The sequence below is a fragment of the Excalfactoria chinensis genome, chromosome 3 (assembly GCF_039878825.1).
Source record: "Excalfactoria chinensis isolate bCotChi1 chromosome 3, bCotChi1.hap2, whole genome shotgun sequence".
In the NCBI taxonomy this organism is placed as follows: domain Eukaryota; kingdom Metazoa; phylum Chordata; class Aves; order Galliformes; family Phasianidae; genus Excalfactoria; species Excalfactoria chinensis.
Genome location: NC_092827.1, coordinates 95379334 through 95397076, shown reverse-complemented (window position 1 = coordinate 95397076; position 17743 = coordinate 95379334). Strand labels below are relative to the sequence as shown.

Genomic DNA, 17743 nt, shown 5'->3' with positions numbered 1-17743 from the left:
CCACTGGGCAGCAGCTTTATGATAGGAGCTGCCCACAGCAGTTAGCCTAGTTGAGGGAGATAATGCTGCAATTATAAAAGGGTAAAACAAAAAAAATTGCTCAGAAGAGCAGATTTTCATTTCCCTTTGATCGAATATTTCACTGGAAAAAAACATTTTGCCCACTAGGTTTCACCCTTAAAAATAAATAAATAAATTAATTTTATATGAATATACTATATATATATATATATATATATGAAAAACTATCTATTAACCATGCATATAACATATAAAATGCATCATCTGGGTGAGTTTGTGATGATAAATGTGTCAGTCTGAGCAGAGTCAGGATCTGTGCCCAGTTCCTATGATGTCAGTAGGTCTGGGGAACAAAACAGAAGGTACACACAATCCAGCCAAGTGAAGGCCACTAAAAACCTTCCTAATTTCCTATGAGAAAGTAAGAGCCTGCAGGAGTAGAAATAAATTGGGTAAAAATTAATAGCTTTTTTAATTCTAGCTAGTAAGCATATCACCCAGAGCTAGGCAAACTGCTCATCGGGAAAAAAGAAACAACTATGACTTTTGTCTTTCGGTAGCTGGGAATACTAATGCAAGAGCTCAAGGCAATACATTAATTCCCCCCAGCTTCACAGAAATAAAATGTACTGTACAGCACTGCTATCTTCAATGCCATTTTAACAAAGCCGTTTTCCACCAGATTTCTCTCAACAATAAAAAAAATATTTTATTTAAATAACAAAAGAAATACCCTGAATAAAACTCTAGAAAAAAGGACATTAGTTAGAAAGCATTCGAGTCTTGGCTTTTACATAGATTCCATCTTCCCTATGCTTTAAAACACAGATTTTATTCTTTCCTTTGTGTTTGAAGTTGTGACTGAGTGATGCTGAACAGGAGGGTCCATGCACAATTACAGTGCAGGCTTTTCCCCTTGGCAACGTTGGAAAATGACTGGCCTGAAGCATGGCTATAGAAAATCTGCTGTCAGCACAATTGTAAATTCAACAACAAAGCAGAAATGCTCTGTAATCTCACACGTGTTGTAAAAAAATCTATTCAAGTGGCACTCTGATAAAACTGATTTAACCGAGATGTAATAGAGAAAAGAGGAGCATCTTTGAGGAACGGGGCAGCAGGTAGAACGGTGTTAGAGTCCCTCCTCACTAAGAAATACCAACAAGGCAAACACACCCTTTATCCAGTACTGCTGGGGGATACTAATATTTCCAGTATGGAATACTTTCCCAAGACATAAATCTGGGTTACTTTTTCAGAGGCTCAGAATAAAGTCCAGTGCTCTTGCTCTTTTTGAATCTTCTGCTGTCTGCAGGCCTTGCTGGAAATACAAACTGGTGGGAACCAAGAATCTTCCCAGCATTGTACTTCACTCAATCCTCATCCCGATACATCTACAAACCAACTTCTATCTCCCACAGCACAATTACAAAGAACACACAGCATACCAATGAACCTTATTCTAGTGCAAAAGTGTTTTTCTTTCCTCCCTTTGAAAGAAATCCTTGAACAACTGGGAGTCTCAGCTGAAGCAGAGCATCCCCCGGGCTGAGAAGCAAGTGTGCAGCAGGGAAGAAACCACCCTGGTGAGACTGGTAGGAAAACTTCTGAGAATGCTCTGTGCTGCAGGTTCTCCCAGCTGAGGCCGTGTCTGTGTAGTGGCAGACAGGCAGCGGCTCCATGGGGTGCTCACTGACCCCATGGGGTCGCTAGAACAGAATCTGCCTTTCAGAAATATACCAGTAAAATAGTTTGGGCTGCCACCATTGGAACTAAGTTTAAAAATGTAACCCAGAAATGGCTGAAGCAACTACCTGCTCCTGTGCCCACTGAGCCTTGTTCACAACCTACTCCTCCAACTCTAAAAGACCCCACCAGTGCATTGAGCACTTTCCAAGAATGAGGTCACCCATATAGGTTCACCTGGCTGTTTGGTAGTAAAACCAGACTAATCTCCACCATCCAATCCATAGGACAAAGAGTCTTTTCAATCTAGGCTAAACAGAAATATCGTGAGTACAGACAGCAGACAACATGCACTGCACTGAAGTTACCTGCAGCCATCCTATCTCTGCTCTCTCCAATCACATTCCTCTGCACTATGTTCCCCCTTTCCCCATGCATTTATGACAACGTTCATCACTGAGACAAGCCCCTCAGTGCAAGCTATACGCCCTGGGCACTGACTCCTTCACTGACTTGATGGTTGCCTCGTATTACACTCCCCACCTCTTCTACAGGTTGTTATGACCATTCCTTACACACCAGTCACATTAAAACAATGCTTGTTTGGCAATATAGCCAATTGAGGTTGGTACTGACTGTATCTTTAAATGACCAGGTAGGATTTGGCATTTTTAGGACCAAAAGATGCACTGAACTGGTTAGTGCAGTATGGTTGTTGCAATAGAGCAGATCAAACATAGCCCTTAGGTGAAAATATCCAAGTAAATTTATTCAGTGCGTTCTGTCTTTCTCTATGGAAGAAGTCTTGTTATTTATACAATTGAGAAGTATGCCCAACATTTGTAATGTAAATATTTTTAAAGATGAAAGAAGGCAAAAAACAACAAAAACACACTGACACTGAGCACACTGCATCAGAAACAAAGAGAAACTTAAAATCCTGTTACTCTCCCAGCTAAAAAGCAAACGATTAAAGAAAACCTGGTAAGTTAAAGCAAGGAGGCAAGAAAAGAATTACTCTCACCCAGATTTTTCTTACCAAACTTTGAGATTTTCCAGGTGCTTTTCGAAACCTGAAAAAGCTGAGAAACATAGGGGACAAATATTTTTGATTTCTTGCATTCCACTCCATGTCCTTCTGATGTCATGGGGACACAACTTGAGAGAGGAGCATTTAAGTGTGAAAAGACCCCAAGATTTTCAGCTTGAGGCAATCACAAACTGGTGTGATGTATGTCAGAACTGTGCATATCATAGCTTAATTGGGTGAGGCTATGCCCTGTGCCTGGCAGATATACGCGTTACACGATGATTTAAATTGAATTTCTCTTATTTAGCATTGCAGGTCATGCTTAAGTCTATTCTCTATCCATGGGCTGTAATTCAGAATACAAACACCAAATTTGATGCTTGATGGAAAAACTCATATGCAGATTGTAAAAACCAGCATTCCTTATCTCACTTCTTTATTTTAATGTATTGAATTTGTACCCCAAATCTCTGGCTGGGATTAGGATCTGATAACTACTGTCCTTATGCGTGTAATTTAGTGCTGTTTCACCTTACGCAAGATTCTCAATTCAATATACACAGCAATGTGTAAAAATATTTGCACATGAGCGGCAGTCAGGAACCCCTTTAATTGTTTTAATACAATAAGTACAAACATTCTAAGCCCAGTTCTCAACGTGGGGGGAAGAAACACTTTTCATAATAATGGTCTGCAGTTTGCTTAGAGAGTATTCTTTTTCTCTCAAGTGACTGTTTTAAATAGCAAAAAGAGGATAAGTGTGTCTAGCCAGATGTTATGCTGAAACATAGCAACACTGCTTGGCTCGTGCCATTTTCTCAGCAAAAGCAGACAAATAATGATGCCTTGAACTCCCCCCCTTATCTAGAATTAAGCTTTTAGTTTTCAGTCCCCCGAAAAATAGCACATCCAGCCCCAGCATCGACGTCCATTGGCTTGATATACAGCCATAGCAATTTAATCTTTTCAATAAGAGAAACATGAAAGCATAGTCCTTTTGAGTTCTGCTTTGTTTGTACTTCCTCTCTTTTACTATTAGTAAAGCACTCTCAGCAGGCTGGGAGAGAGGTGAAAAAAATAATAGTCAAGCTTTTCCCAAAGAAGGTGCAGGCATTATGTGTTCTGCATGGCAGAAGCTGCGATGAATCCAAAAGCCAAGGGGTGAGCTCCAGCCGGCTGCACCCTTTGATAAGCACTGCTTGTGCTTCCTGTATTCTTGGTCCTGAGCGGCCTTGTCATCAGAGGAGGGAACAAATTAGGCAGCGGTGCTGTATGTGTGTGACAGAGCACAGACCCGACTGGAGGGAGCTGAGCAACACAGCAAACCCTGTGCTCGGGCTTCATACTGAGTTCTGTGTTATGGTAGAGCTGAACCACCAGCAGGACTAGGTGTGCTCACTTTGCCAGAACACAAGCCTTAGATATGGATAATTACATTGCACATTATCAAAATTTTAGAGCCATGTCATTTGCAAGTGAGTCTTATTACTGAGCCTACTGTGATTAAAATCTGCCATCACTTCCCTACCTCTTAATACTATTTAAAGGCTGCATACAACAGCCTATATAAAAAGGGTCAGATGATAGGTCCCATAAGAAACAGGGAGGAAGGGAGAAGCAAGTCAGGAAGGATGTGCTTTTTGCACATCCCTACAGGAAGCAATGGAGCACTGGCCCTTGCACTGTTTGTGCATGGGTCATTGCTGTCAAATATTGATCAGGACTTTGCATGGCAAAGAAGAATGGAACAGTCATGAGATCAAAACTATAAACCAACTCCCTCCTGCATCAGGAAAGAAAATCAGGAGCAAGTGCTCCCAAAGCAGTGGTACGTCAGGGCTCCAGGGGCTGTATCAAGGTGCAGGCTTGATGGACTGGGGGGAAAAAAATAATAATAAAAAAATCCAACTAACCACAGCACAAAATCCTGTAGGAGATATTTGAAAGCTATGCTCACTTATGGCTATTTTCTTACTGCGGTTCCCCTTCAATATTATGTCTGACATTTTCCTGTCACTCCAGTTTTCTTCCCCAGTTAGCGGTACCAACTCTGAATTGTTGTTCAGAGGAGACACCAGATGCTTACATTCGTGGCAGTGACTGCTAACTCCTAGCTCATCTCTAAATGCTGGACCTTGCAAGATGGAAACAGCACTGGATTATGTACTAAATTTCACATGAATACTGGAAAAATACAGCAAAATACTTTGTTTTTGTGAATTTGGCATGAAGTTTTGTTCAGAAAACACAACTGACGATGGCTTTCTGGAAAGGTGAGCAGGAAAGCAAATCCTATTTCAGCAGGCAGTGCTCCTTATCTGAACCGAATAAAAGTTAAATTGGGTTTTGTTTGTGAAATAGAAGGTAGCTACAGATCAATGTGAAGGGGATTAATCTTAATGGAACTGGTGGATAAATCTTCATGCATCAACAACAGATTCCAAACTACCCTAACCTGTAACTTCGCACTAACCCTACTGCAACATGAACTGTTATTAGCCAGGGTATGGTAAGTACACCGTTCCAAACCATACTACATCCCCATTTCTCTCGCAGTTCCTTTTGGAACTGCAATAAGCATTGCAGCCTTGTGTGTGAACTGGTATTGCTTCAGGGTAAACTTGGCTACCACTTCACAGAATCACAGAATGGCTTGCATTGGAAGGGACTTCAAAGATCCCCTAGTTCCAGCTTCCCTGCCCCCTCTTCGTAGAAATGAACGCTGTTCTTTTGTTAACACATTCTATATCAGAATACTTCCTCCTAGGGATGAGATGCTGTTTCAGCTTCTCATTACATATCACAGACATACTAGGGCACTCCTAAATATACTCTGCCTCAGACGATGGTCTTGGTTACTGACACTTTCTCCCCAAAATAAAATGTACCTTTCACTGCTTTTCAGACCAAGTCTCCAGAGTAGTGAGGGCTTCAAGTCCCACGAGAGGATTATCTCAGGTTCTGTGCAGCACACACACACTGCACTCACAAGTGAACATCTCCATAATGTAAAGTTCACTTCAGCACTGGAGCTGACATGGTTATTATCACTCCGTAGAGACCAATATGATATTTCCTCTAGAAACCATTTTTGGGGCAAAAAATATTATCCCTTTATTTATTTGATACCAAAGCATACAGAAGTTAGATCTTCGTAGACAGATGGGTTTGCCAGACCCCTCAGCAAGAAAGAATCAGAGATATCACTGCTGTTTAGCATAACCACACTTGCATCTAATAGTGGCCCCCAGAAAGGTTCTTCCCAGTGAGAGAAACAAGGTCTACTCATTTAGTCAATCAAGTCTGGAATGACACTCTAATATCCAATAGCATAAAACTCCCATTGATAACCATTTAGAAAGCCAATGAAACTGGAAAAGCACCTTCAGTCTTTGAGTGTGAAAAGGTTGGTACCACAAGAAGCAGTTTATTTAGGTCAAACTGGCCTGGTTTTAGAGCCTTAGTAAAGTTAAGTAAGACCAAGGTGTTTATATATCCCTAAAGGAAAGAAAGCATTGAGGGTAGCCTCAAAATCTACTGTCATCCTAACTTCACTGCAGGCTGCTGAATCCTACACTTACCGAGCCAGAACAATTCCAGCACCAACTTGGAGCTACCGGCTCTACAACACCTTGCTGAAATTAATGTTAATATTATCCTAGAGAAATGGGAGAGAGAATCAAAAGAAAAACCAACAGTAGAACTCATGGGTTGAGATAAAACTATTTGCTAAGATAGAGAAAAGTATAATTAATATGACAAATATATATATGACTGTATATAGCAACTGGTGCACAAGTAACTCACCCTCTTCAAAACTCTCCTTCCGCATACATCATATGGTATGGAATATCCCTTTGGCCTGCTTAAGTCAGCTTCCTAATTCTGTTCCGTTCCAGACCTTCATTAGTATGAGCTGAGAAACTAGAATGGCCTTGGCTCTGTACCACGCTGCTCAGTAACAACTAGAAACGTTGGCGTGTTATCAACATTGCTGTTCTCATAAACCAAAACATAACATCATAGTGGACACTCCAAAAAAAAAACAACAGTTCCATCCCAGCTGAAACTAAGACTTGAGAAACAGAAATGCTTTCAGTAGCTGAAATACCTTGTTTTGAAGTAACATAAATATTGAGAGTACACTGCAACTTTGTACTGACGGTTTAGTCAGAACTGTCCCGCGAGCTTAATAGGAAAGGTGGCTTTATGGATGGGACAAGACAAATGTAGGCTGTCTACTTATGGTTGCACAACAAATTTCTCTTCTTTTTTTCTTTTTTCTTTTTTTTTCTTTCCCCACAAGCAGAGCCTTTTAGTTATACATACATTAATGACATAAGAGGCCAAGGATATACTGAACAGATTTGAATATGAAACACGGTGCTGTAAGTCACTCATACAACAGTGCAGAACACCACACAGACATCCATAAGAGCAACCTTTCTTTGTTCTTTGAAATGAATAACTCTTTTGAAAGGGAAAAATAGACTTAAAATGACATGCTAGTTCTTGAGAATTTTCTGTTTGTTTATCAGTACCACAATAACATCAAAAGAACAGATAACAGCTACTTTATTTATGACTTTTTTAATACACGCACTTACAAAGAACATACCTTTCAGGAGTCGCTTGATGAGATTTCATTAGAGCTATTAAGCGATGCTTGCTGTTTGAGATGATATCATCAGAGCCACCATGCCTCATAGGGAGGTCTTGAGGGAGAGGGATAATACTGGATGCAAAAAGAAACGTAAGAGGTTTTTGACATTCATAAGAGTAATTGCTCATAAGCACTACCCTTACTTTTCTTAGGCACAGAAACTGAAGTCTACAGGCTTCAAACACCCAGTGAATAAGCAAGTGAAAACAGCAAAGATGCAAATTTGAAATGTGAACCCAAACATTCCATGATCAAGCACTATGTGATTCAAATCATAAGCACTTACAAAGAGCACGGGTCAGCAAGGCGATTCAGAGGGCATCTATTCCCAGCAGCTATCAAGATGTATTTTTTTGCTGTTGTTTGTTAGTTTGAGAGCCTCATTACAAACATAAGTTGCTACTTCCCTCCTGATTATTAGAGGAGAGCAAGGAAGGGCATATCTGTTCTCTGTTCAATGATCCGTGCAGCCAGAGCAATAACCACAGCAGGCAAACTCAGACTGTAAGAAGTGTCCAGCACAGCAAACATTTTAAATGAATGTAGTTATGGCTGAATCAAGGTAATCTGTAAAGTTTGTTCCCAAATCTTCTCTCCTGGGAAACAGAAAAGTACGTTACCAACGAATGTTTCTGTATTTATTACAGCTATAATTTTACCATCCCAAGCTAGGCAGACTTGTGTCATACTGAACGTATACAGACTGAAACATGAAAATGCTGCCTGGTGTTGTTCATCGCACTGCTGAAACTAGGAGAACATTTAATTCTGCATTTTCCGTTGTTTCTACATGCAACATGTTAAAAAGGCTGTTGACAAGAAACAAGTGCATTATTTCTAGAAACAAGAAGTGATTGTGGTGTCGGGTGTCTCCAGCACTATGTACAAGCAAATGCTCTCACTACTAGTGATTTTTAGCAGCAAATTTTCAGCCTGTCTGGACGCAGCTCATCTGTTCTGCATATGCAGAGGGGATTATACCCTGCAGCAGTCATCCTCTGCCATCTCAGCGCTTGCAAGGTATAATGTGAAGATGTGGGATTCATTAGGCCATGAATGCAAATAAGGACTCCTTTGGAAAGATATCCAGGAGTGGTGGTAGCATGTAAAACTTGAGAGGAGGATCACAGGCAGTGCCACTCCACACGCACAGAGGAACTGTCTCCAGAAAGGGTAAATCTCATTTTTGCAGGAGAAAGTCTTGCTTGAGGGCCTTACAGGGCTGTGAAGTACAGCCCTGCAGCATCAACACTTTCTACTCTATCACAAGTTTCAACGCTTTCTGCATACATCCAAGAGAAAACTGCATTTCAGCCTGCCTTAATTAATTGGACATACGAGCACCATACAGAAATCTAATATAACCCAAGCAAGCTGAGAAAAGAAAGGGAAAGAGAGAGGCACGTGTAACAGAGAGTAAGAGCCATCTTTTGCCATGTGGCAGAAAAGCTCTGGTACCGCAGAAGTGGGCACAGTGTGAGGGTCAGTAGTTGGAAGCAAAAGAGGGCCCCAACTCTTCCCTACTTTAGGGGAGATGAAAACACTCATTCTTTTCAGAGTGGGGGCAAAAAGGAGGTACATCATGGAAATCATTCTGGAACTGCTCTCTTCTGTTGTTTTCCACCTCCACTGCTTTCTCACAGGTAAGATGAAGAGAACACCAGAACACCAGCCTGTTAAAATCGGACTATAAAATAAAGAGTGAGCAGTATAATTCCTTCTTTTGTCTGTTTTTGGAAACTTGGGTTGTTTTTGTTTGGTTATGGTTTTTTGTTAGTTTTTGTTGTTGTTGTTTTCCCACTGAAGATCTAAATCCATATGATTCACACTTGTTTACTTCTATTAAGAGAAATGAGCCCTAAGCACTTACAGGCAGTGTCCCTAAGCTGTATTCATCAGGGTGTGAAGTAGCGTAAATCAGAATTTCTTCCTCTGTGTCACAGACAATGATTTGTAGGCTTACATTAACAGATGTCTGGAACCCAGCCTCTGCTCCAGAAGGTGACAAAGACAAAGAGCAATTCAACCACAGTGTTGAAGGGGACCTGCTCCAACGTACTCATATCATAATTTAGAGCACTTTTGATCTAAGGGTCTGAAGAAAACATTTTTTTTTTTCCATGTCATTTTGGGATTCTAGCTTGAAAAATCCAAACAAATAAGAAAGGCGCAGCACCAACAGAATAACAAAGTGTTTGGGTTTGGAAATGAAGCTACTGTTTAGCTGCTGCTATCTTACTGACTCTGCTTCTACAAGTCTACTTGTTAGCTGCATAGGTACAGGTTAAATACTTCACCTAGCTTTAAACATTACTATTTCGTTTGCCCCAAGGTACCAGTGGAAAGAACAGAAAACAATATAAAAGGGTCATGAGCATCAACGTACAGGTCAGTCTCACTCTGCTCATATTTGTCTGATAATCATTTTTATTCTTTTCTACTACTGTTCATCCAATTAACCCTCCTCATGGCTTTTAGCTGTATAAAGACACCTAGATCTCTTGCTTCTCAGAGATGAGTTGCTCTTACCTGGAGGTGTTCAAGAACTCTAGAGACGTGGCACTGAGGGACATAAGTGCACACAGGAAGATGGGTTGCTGGTTAGATGAGATGACCTTAGTGGTCTTTCCCAGTCTTAATGATCTTCTGATTCTATAAAGAAAGCCACCATATTATTGGCTCGTTTTCACTAACTACCCAAATGTTTATCATTTGCTTTTATTGGTAATTGCTTCCTTGGAAATATCTGCCATTGCAACAGGTAAAACACTGTTCCAGCAACACCATTCAGCATCAGAACCCCCAAAAAAACTAAGAAACGATGAGCAAGAGCAAAGCTCCAAACTCTGAACTCCATTAAGTAGTAAAACTCAAGGGAAATCAGAAGGTGATCATGGAGAACTGGAAAAACAATCACATACACACTAGAAAGTGACCAAACTTCCACTGGCTCAGATTATTATAATCTGCATCGCCACAGTGTTATCTCACTAAACAATTATCAAGTACAGTAGTCTCGTCTTTTATGTAGTAATGCAGCTATTGTATTACTTGAACTCAACAGGTAATGTCATCATCGGTGCTTCTTTGACACTTGCTACAGTGCAGAGTGGGGAAACAAATACTGGGATAGTGTGACTCTTTTTGTCCTTTCAAAATGATTGCTATAAGCTGAATAAATAAATAAATAAATAAACGATCCCTTTGCAGCCAGACTGCCCTATAGGAGGTGATAGAAGAGTTTTCACCTTTTGTAAGGAGGTGTGAAATCGATTACAAAGAGAACATGAAGCGTCACACTAAAATCTTCAGCTCCTTCTGAATGGCTTTGTAGTTTTTGAGTTTTTGTTAATGACATAGCAAGACTTTCACCTGATCAGTCAGCAAAATCTACTTCAGTCAGGAAAGTTCACTACAAAATGTAGAATGCATCCATATTTTCTTGGTTTCAACCATTTGGGACCTATGAAAGATAGAAGAGATCAACACCTCTGCTGACCACACCGTCCAGCAGCTGATAGCTGATAAGCAGGACTGCAAATTCACTGCCAGTGCTGCCTCTCTGCATATTCATGGAGCAGTCCCCTTGGACTCAGCAATCGAATCTGCTGATAGCAGCAGCCTTCAGACTACAGCAAGTTCCTACTTCACTGTAATGCAAGTCTGTGGTACTGAAAACATAAGGCATGGTCTCTTAGGATACACTGATACCTGAGCAAGCAAGATGTTTGAATTTTTTAGATTTCACCATACAGGACTTGTGTCCCACCTGGATAACACAGCACATGCTACATCTTCCCACTGTGGGATCTGTTTTCAAATATTACTGAGGAACACAGTCAAGAGAGATGTCAAATGATGCTAGTAGACATACAGCTGAAGACGTCCCAGTGCACAAGGGATTGCAGATTGAGTGACTGAAAGAAACAATAATCAAGACAGCTGACCTCAGAAATACTGTGTAAGATATCTGAAACATAAACAAAGTTCTTATAGAGATGACAGGTTGGGGTTAGCGGTCTGGATTGTAACTTCAAAGCCATAAGGCAGAGACAGAGAACAAGAAGCAAAAGGAGAGAGAAAGAAGGCCAAGATCAGACCTGTGATATGGGAGAGATATGAGGAAAAAAGCAGCACTGAAAAATTGCGAAGGAAAATGGATGGGAAAGGGCACAGAGGAGCCAGCAGGCTCTTACCTAGATGTTCCTCACCCAGGTGTATAGAGTTTGGCCACTGTCCAGTCACAAAGCCATACTGCAACCTGGCTGCAAAATAATCCATAAGGGATTTCCTATAGGCTTTAATGACAGTATACTATCCCCAGTGAGTCAAGTAGAATGTTTAAAGTCAACTTCATTTTAATGCCTTTCTTTAAACAAGATTTTTCCTTTTCCTACTTTATTGATGTTTTCTTGGGCCAAAGAAAGAGAACATCACCTGTAATATTACTGAATTGACCACTCGTAATTAAAGCTCATAGTAATAATAAACTTGAAGCCAGTTACCTATACAATTAGCTCCTATCTTAAACTTCTTCCAATTGCTTTTAGTAATCATGGCTAAACCCAAAGTACAGAGTGGGATGTGATCACTCCATTAAGTCTGTTAAAAGTTTGGATATGGTACAAGCTATAAGGAATGCTTTTAATAAACATCTTAACCTCTAGACACTTGTCACGAAGAGGAGTTTGTTTTGCTGCTGAAACAACACATGACAATACATAAGAAGAAAGAATATGTTATTACTATTGCACGTGCTTGGAAAAAATCAGCTGTGCCTTCAAGTAACATAAATACTTCAGTCTGTAGCCAGGTTCCTGAATTTTGCAAGATCATTCACTGCCAGATTTACAAACAGAAAACAACTGTGGGGTTGAAATCAGACAGAATACAGTATAGGACATATTACAAGACTGAAAACAGCTTCATACTTGATTACCTTTTCCACTGCTAATAAAGAAAGGTAATGGATTGTAGCTGACATGCCTACCAACTTCTGCTTGCTTTTAAGGATCTTTTAGGACTAAGAGAATGTCTTCCTTGAGACAATAACATAAAAAATAACATTATGCTGACTAGGAATTTACTGATTAAAACCCCTAGAGGTAGGGGGTAGGGAAGGTAAGGGAAAAAAAAGTAGGGTGGTAAGGGAAAAATAAAAATAAAAAACCACAGTGATTTAGCTACCGGGTTTAGTTGAAGCTTTAGCACCCATGATCTATTGCTATTTACAACATCATCGTGGACAATGTTGATCTTTCGTATTAGGACAATTTTAATCATGAGAAAAAGGAAAGATTACATGGGAGAAAAATCAACTACCAGAACACCTTAGGTTTTGGTTGGACCTTTGACTTTTGATATTTTCTCCCTTGGCAAAGGAGTCAAAGATATTTAAGGTCCTTAACAAGATAGTGAGATAGAGTGGTAGCAAGGGTGAAGAGAACATATGTTCATTTATTTGTAACAGTATTGGAAAGCGTTCAACACATTTAAACCAGCAAGGCATGCACTCACTATATAATTTAATCAGTATTTTTGGTAGATACCATAAATGCTTCTAATGCACAATTCCAATTACATGCAATTATAAATAGCATGCTTATTTATAACAGCAAATTGACCAGAAGATGGCCCCATTGTGAATACAATGCAACTTAAAATGCACTTGAGGGAATAGGCTGGTAACAGATAACACAAGCTCTGTTTATCAGTCCTGAAAAGTACACTAGATGGAAGTCTCACAGGGGCAAGGTAGGTCATTGCAGTGCCCCAAAGTATTTTAAAGTTCTTAACAAAGTAGTTTGGTGATTATCTGTGGATCTGTATCTTAGAACCAAAAGAACTCACACCAGTGAAAGCCTAATTGCATTACCACGTGGTGATGCTGCAAATTCGTTTTTCACCAGGAAGCTCAGTTATAAGGGCTAACCCCATGGACACCCAAGGAAAGAAAAACCCAACCCAAGGAAAGATTCCTAGAGCCACTGGATTTTGCTTCCTGCTGTGCAGGACCAAAGCTTTGGAGCTTGCAGTTGGCAAGAATCCATACAGTAGCCAACAAATGCAACACAGTTTACTGCACATGACGTGTGAGCTCATAAAGAGCAAAGAACTGAGAGCACTGGGTGAGCTTGAGCCTCAGCCAAGCAAGGAATGTCTGGATATGTGAAATATGCAACAAAATGATAAGCAAAAACAGCATTGCTCACCTAACTGCTCACAGCACCTTGCACTCTTCTAAGGTGCTTTCAGAACTGTTGTGTCACAAATTTGTGTCTTCATTTCCACTGCAATTGACTGGAAGGGATAAAACCTCATTTCAAAGCATTTATGAATGCGCTTCTTCCTTTACAATTGGTGTCTTGGGAAGCATACTGTACACCTGCTATCACTACTGACAATAAATGGATGCTTCTTTCTAGCTCAAATGGCACAAGCCTCTATTATTGAGGTCTGTGCATGCAAAAGACCACTTCTGTTGCAGATCATTACTACTGTCCAGAATAACAATAGTTCTATGTGAATGTGCTGATATCTGGAAATAGAAGCCACAAGAATCTATGAAATGCAATAGCTTCATATTGTAAGTATATAAAACTGTCTTTTCTCAGAAGCCTTTCTCCCTTTCTCTCCCTATCCACATCCCTTCTCCCCTCTCCCCCCCCAAAAAAAAAAGATATGAAAGAAAAATATTAAAGCAAAACAGATGAATTTCACTTAGATCAGTTGACATATTAATCCTTAACTCCATAAAGCCCTTTCCTACCCATGTACAGGAAGAGTAGTGACTAGGAAGGGTTGTGAGTGAAGGCACAACATTATAAAATCTGAGAGCTACACCATACATCTTGAAATTAAACTTCTGTGCAAGGATAATACTCAGACTGAGTCATGGTATAAGTGAGGTGCATCCCTATACTAAAATAATTGATATCTTCTGAAAGCACAGAAAACCCCACAAGCTATTTACATCCCAGTTCCACGTGCTGCAAAGGGCTGCTGAGCTCTTCTATTGAAGCCACTGACCATTTCACAATTGGAGAGAAAAAAATTCCTCAAAGGGACTGCTCTTGGTTCAGCTCCTTTCCCAGCTTTTAAATATTGAAGCATATAAACAATTAAGATAGAATATAGAATTTCTAGAATATATGCTGCAGACAGGCAATAAAAATGTTTGTTCAAGTAAAAAAGAACAGTCTATTGATACTTATGAATGATGGATTTTAATTAAAAAATAAATTAGATGAAGTTAAATGCAGTGTGCTCACTGCTAGGTACAAGGAATACTCTGTTGTCTAGGCAAAAATCCTTCCTGCACACCCCAAAGGAGAGAACTCTTATTACTTGTCACAACATAACATAGATTTTCAGATTATAGATGACAAGAGTACCCGTAAGTAAGGTTTCCTAAGTCAGAATCCACGTTGCTGTATTCCACAACTGGAACAGAATGGATGTCTGGCTGCACGATTACCCAAAATGGCCAACTGACACCAAACAGCTCAAACCTACTTGCCAAAGCTGCCTTTACCCTGTCACAGCAAAGGAAATTGTCATTTTTTTGCTCCATGGGTCAGCAGAGAAGGATGGCCTCAAAGTATATGAGAAGTGGTGATTACCACAGCAGACCTTTGGAGTGCATGAGGTAGAAAAGTCAGTGACTCATTCTTAACAGAAAAACTGAATTACTGCTAGATTACTTGTTCCCCTCCAAACCTACACTTATTTTCTGGGTGAAAGGCTGAAGAGCAGAATATGAAGAAACAACCATATTATCACAGAATCATAGGGGTTGGAAGGGACCTCTGGAGATCATCTAGTCCAATCTCCCCTGATAAGACAGGTTCCCTACAGAAAATTGCACAAGAAGGCTGGTTTTGAATAAAGTGCACTGACAAAAGAAATTATTCCTCCTGAGGTGTAGGATTCTACACTTGCTTTTGTTCTGTCTCATAACATCCAACTCATCCTCCACTCAACTCTTCAATCTGACTAGGTCTTGCTGAACAGCAACACAGCCTTCTAGTGAGTCAGCTACTTCTCCCAGCTTTGTATCATAGCAAACTTTTGAGAAAGGACTCTCTCCTCATCCAGATCATTAATGAAGACGTTCAACAAGACCAACTCCTGGGGAACACCATTAGCTACAGGCCTCCAAGTAGACTCTGCATCACTGATCACAAGACTGAGCTTTGCCAGGCAGCCAGTTCTCAATCCATCTCATTGTTCAACCATTTATCTCATACCTCCTAAGCTTATCCGAAAGGATGTTATGGGAGACAGTGTCAAAAGCTTTGCTGAAGTCAAGATACAAACATCCACTGCTCTCCCTTCATCCACCAACCCAGACATAACATTGTGGGAGGCTACCAGATTGGTCAAACATGATACCCCTTCATTGAATCCATGTTGACTATTCCTGATAACATCCTTCTCTTCCAAATGCTTGAAGATGGCAACCAGAAAAAGCTTCTCAATCACATTTCCAGGGACGGAGGTGAGGCTGTAGTTTCAGAAGGTCTTCCTTCTTGCCCTTGTTGATTGAGTGACACAGGCTTTCTTCCAGTCCTTAGGCATCTCTCTTGCTTTCATGAAGTTTCAAAGTTGATAGAGAGCATCCCAATGGGGCCTGTGGATTTGTGTGCACTGAGTTTCACTAGATGACCTCTTAACAGATCCTATTTGACCAAGGGGAAGTCTTTCTTTCCCCAGACTCTCTTCCCAATAGGGTTTGGGATTACTAAGGGGCAGTCTTAGCAGTAAAGATTGAAGCAAATAAAGCATTCAGTAACTCTGCCTTCTCAGAGAAGGTTAAAAACATCTTGAAGAATGATAATCAGAAAGATAACTAGTATTCTGAGTAACAGAAATTCTTTTGCATAATTCTTCTGCAGTCAAAGGTTTTGCCTAGAAGTAATCTGCCTTTTTGGATACCAGGCCTTCTGAAAGAACAGGCCATTGTTAGAAGCTTCACAATTTAGATTGAAAAATCAGATTAAATTCTCCTTTGAAACAGATTTTATAAAAGGCTGCCTTAAATATTCAGTGGGCAGAATTTTTGTTGTTTTGAATGAAGAACAGTTCTGAGTCCCCATTATGCTGCGCCATATTTAGAAGATAGGGAATATGTAAAGCTCAAGAGGATGAAAAAGATTAAATAAGTGAAATTACAGTCTTTCAGATTGCCAAACTGTCAGGTTAAAACCACCTTCCTGCAGCTGACTTCGAATGTCTCATTCCTCCCCAGCTTGAGATTCCTCTTCCTGACTTCCACATATTTAACTGACAATACTCCAATCCATTTTTCCCAGTACACAAAATCACATATCTTCAGAAGCTTGACAGGGAGTTTTGAAGAATAAAAATAAAGACAGAATTAAGACATCTGAAAGATGAAATTACCATTCAGAGATGTCAAAAAGTGTGTATTTGTAAAGCGTGCTTTTCAATTTCTTTAGGAAACAGTCAATACAATCAGTTTCATATTTCCCTACTTTGAAATAGATTTCTTTTCCTGTGGTATAAGTGTTAATTTTAGGGTTCATTTAAATTCATAAACCTGAAGATGGTGATATTTCAGGTTTGTGTACTTATAAGAATAAGGCATTTCTTTAGCAGTTCAGACACTGATTTTTATTCACTAGATGCAGCTAGTGTTTTATTCATTCACATATCAATACCTGCATTTCTCACAACTATTCCATCATTTGCCAGACATACAGTCATCACTCAATTTTTCATGGTTATGCTCAGCTCCAAACACTAGATAGCAATGGTGGTTTCATGCTTTTTCTGAGAATCTCTTTAAATATATTTTCTTTTGTGCGTTTGTTCTCCAGTTGAAGACATCTGAAAAAGCTTCAAACAGATACTAAACAATTCATATGGCTAACTAAGCCCAGTCAGTGTGTATATCTGGAATGTGGATAAATGCTCGTGGCTTGACCCCACCGAGCTGTTATCCTATATTCGCTAACTGCTGTCTTGCAGTCTCCCTGAAGTGTCTCACATTAATTATAACTGATGAGCTAAGCTGCATACCAGGTTGCAATCCAAACAGTTTGGTAAAGGAGCCCAAAATACAAGAGTGATTTATTAATGTCTTGGGCACACCATTTTCATACTGTAGAATGAGCCCTGTGACACCCTCTACAGTCCAGGTCTTGCAGTAAGCCTCCTGGCAGCATCCTTCCTGCTGCCTATAACAAGACTTTGACACACACCCTTTTCCTGCAGGCCACGATATCTTCCAGAAACTATTTTGGGAACAGAAATGTTGTGCATTTAACATGCACTCCTTATCTGAATTTACCTAAACCCACTGTAGGCAAAGCCTTTGG

The 17743-nt window shown here is 40.0% G+C and overlaps 1 protein-coding gene across 1 annotated transcript in view; it reads right to left on the bottom strand.

Annotated features, from left to right (window-relative positions):
* Positions 1-6608, bottom strand: part of FSHR (follicle stimulating hormone receptor) — a 129166-nt gene extending 122558 nt beyond the window's left edge. The window contains exon 1 of the mRNA XM_072333138.1: positions 6545-6608. The gene's annotated coding sequence lies outside the window, so the exon portion shown is untranslated. The remainder of the gene's footprint in view (positions 1-6544) is intronic.
* Between the last annotated feature and the right edge of the window lie 11135 nt (positions 6609-17743).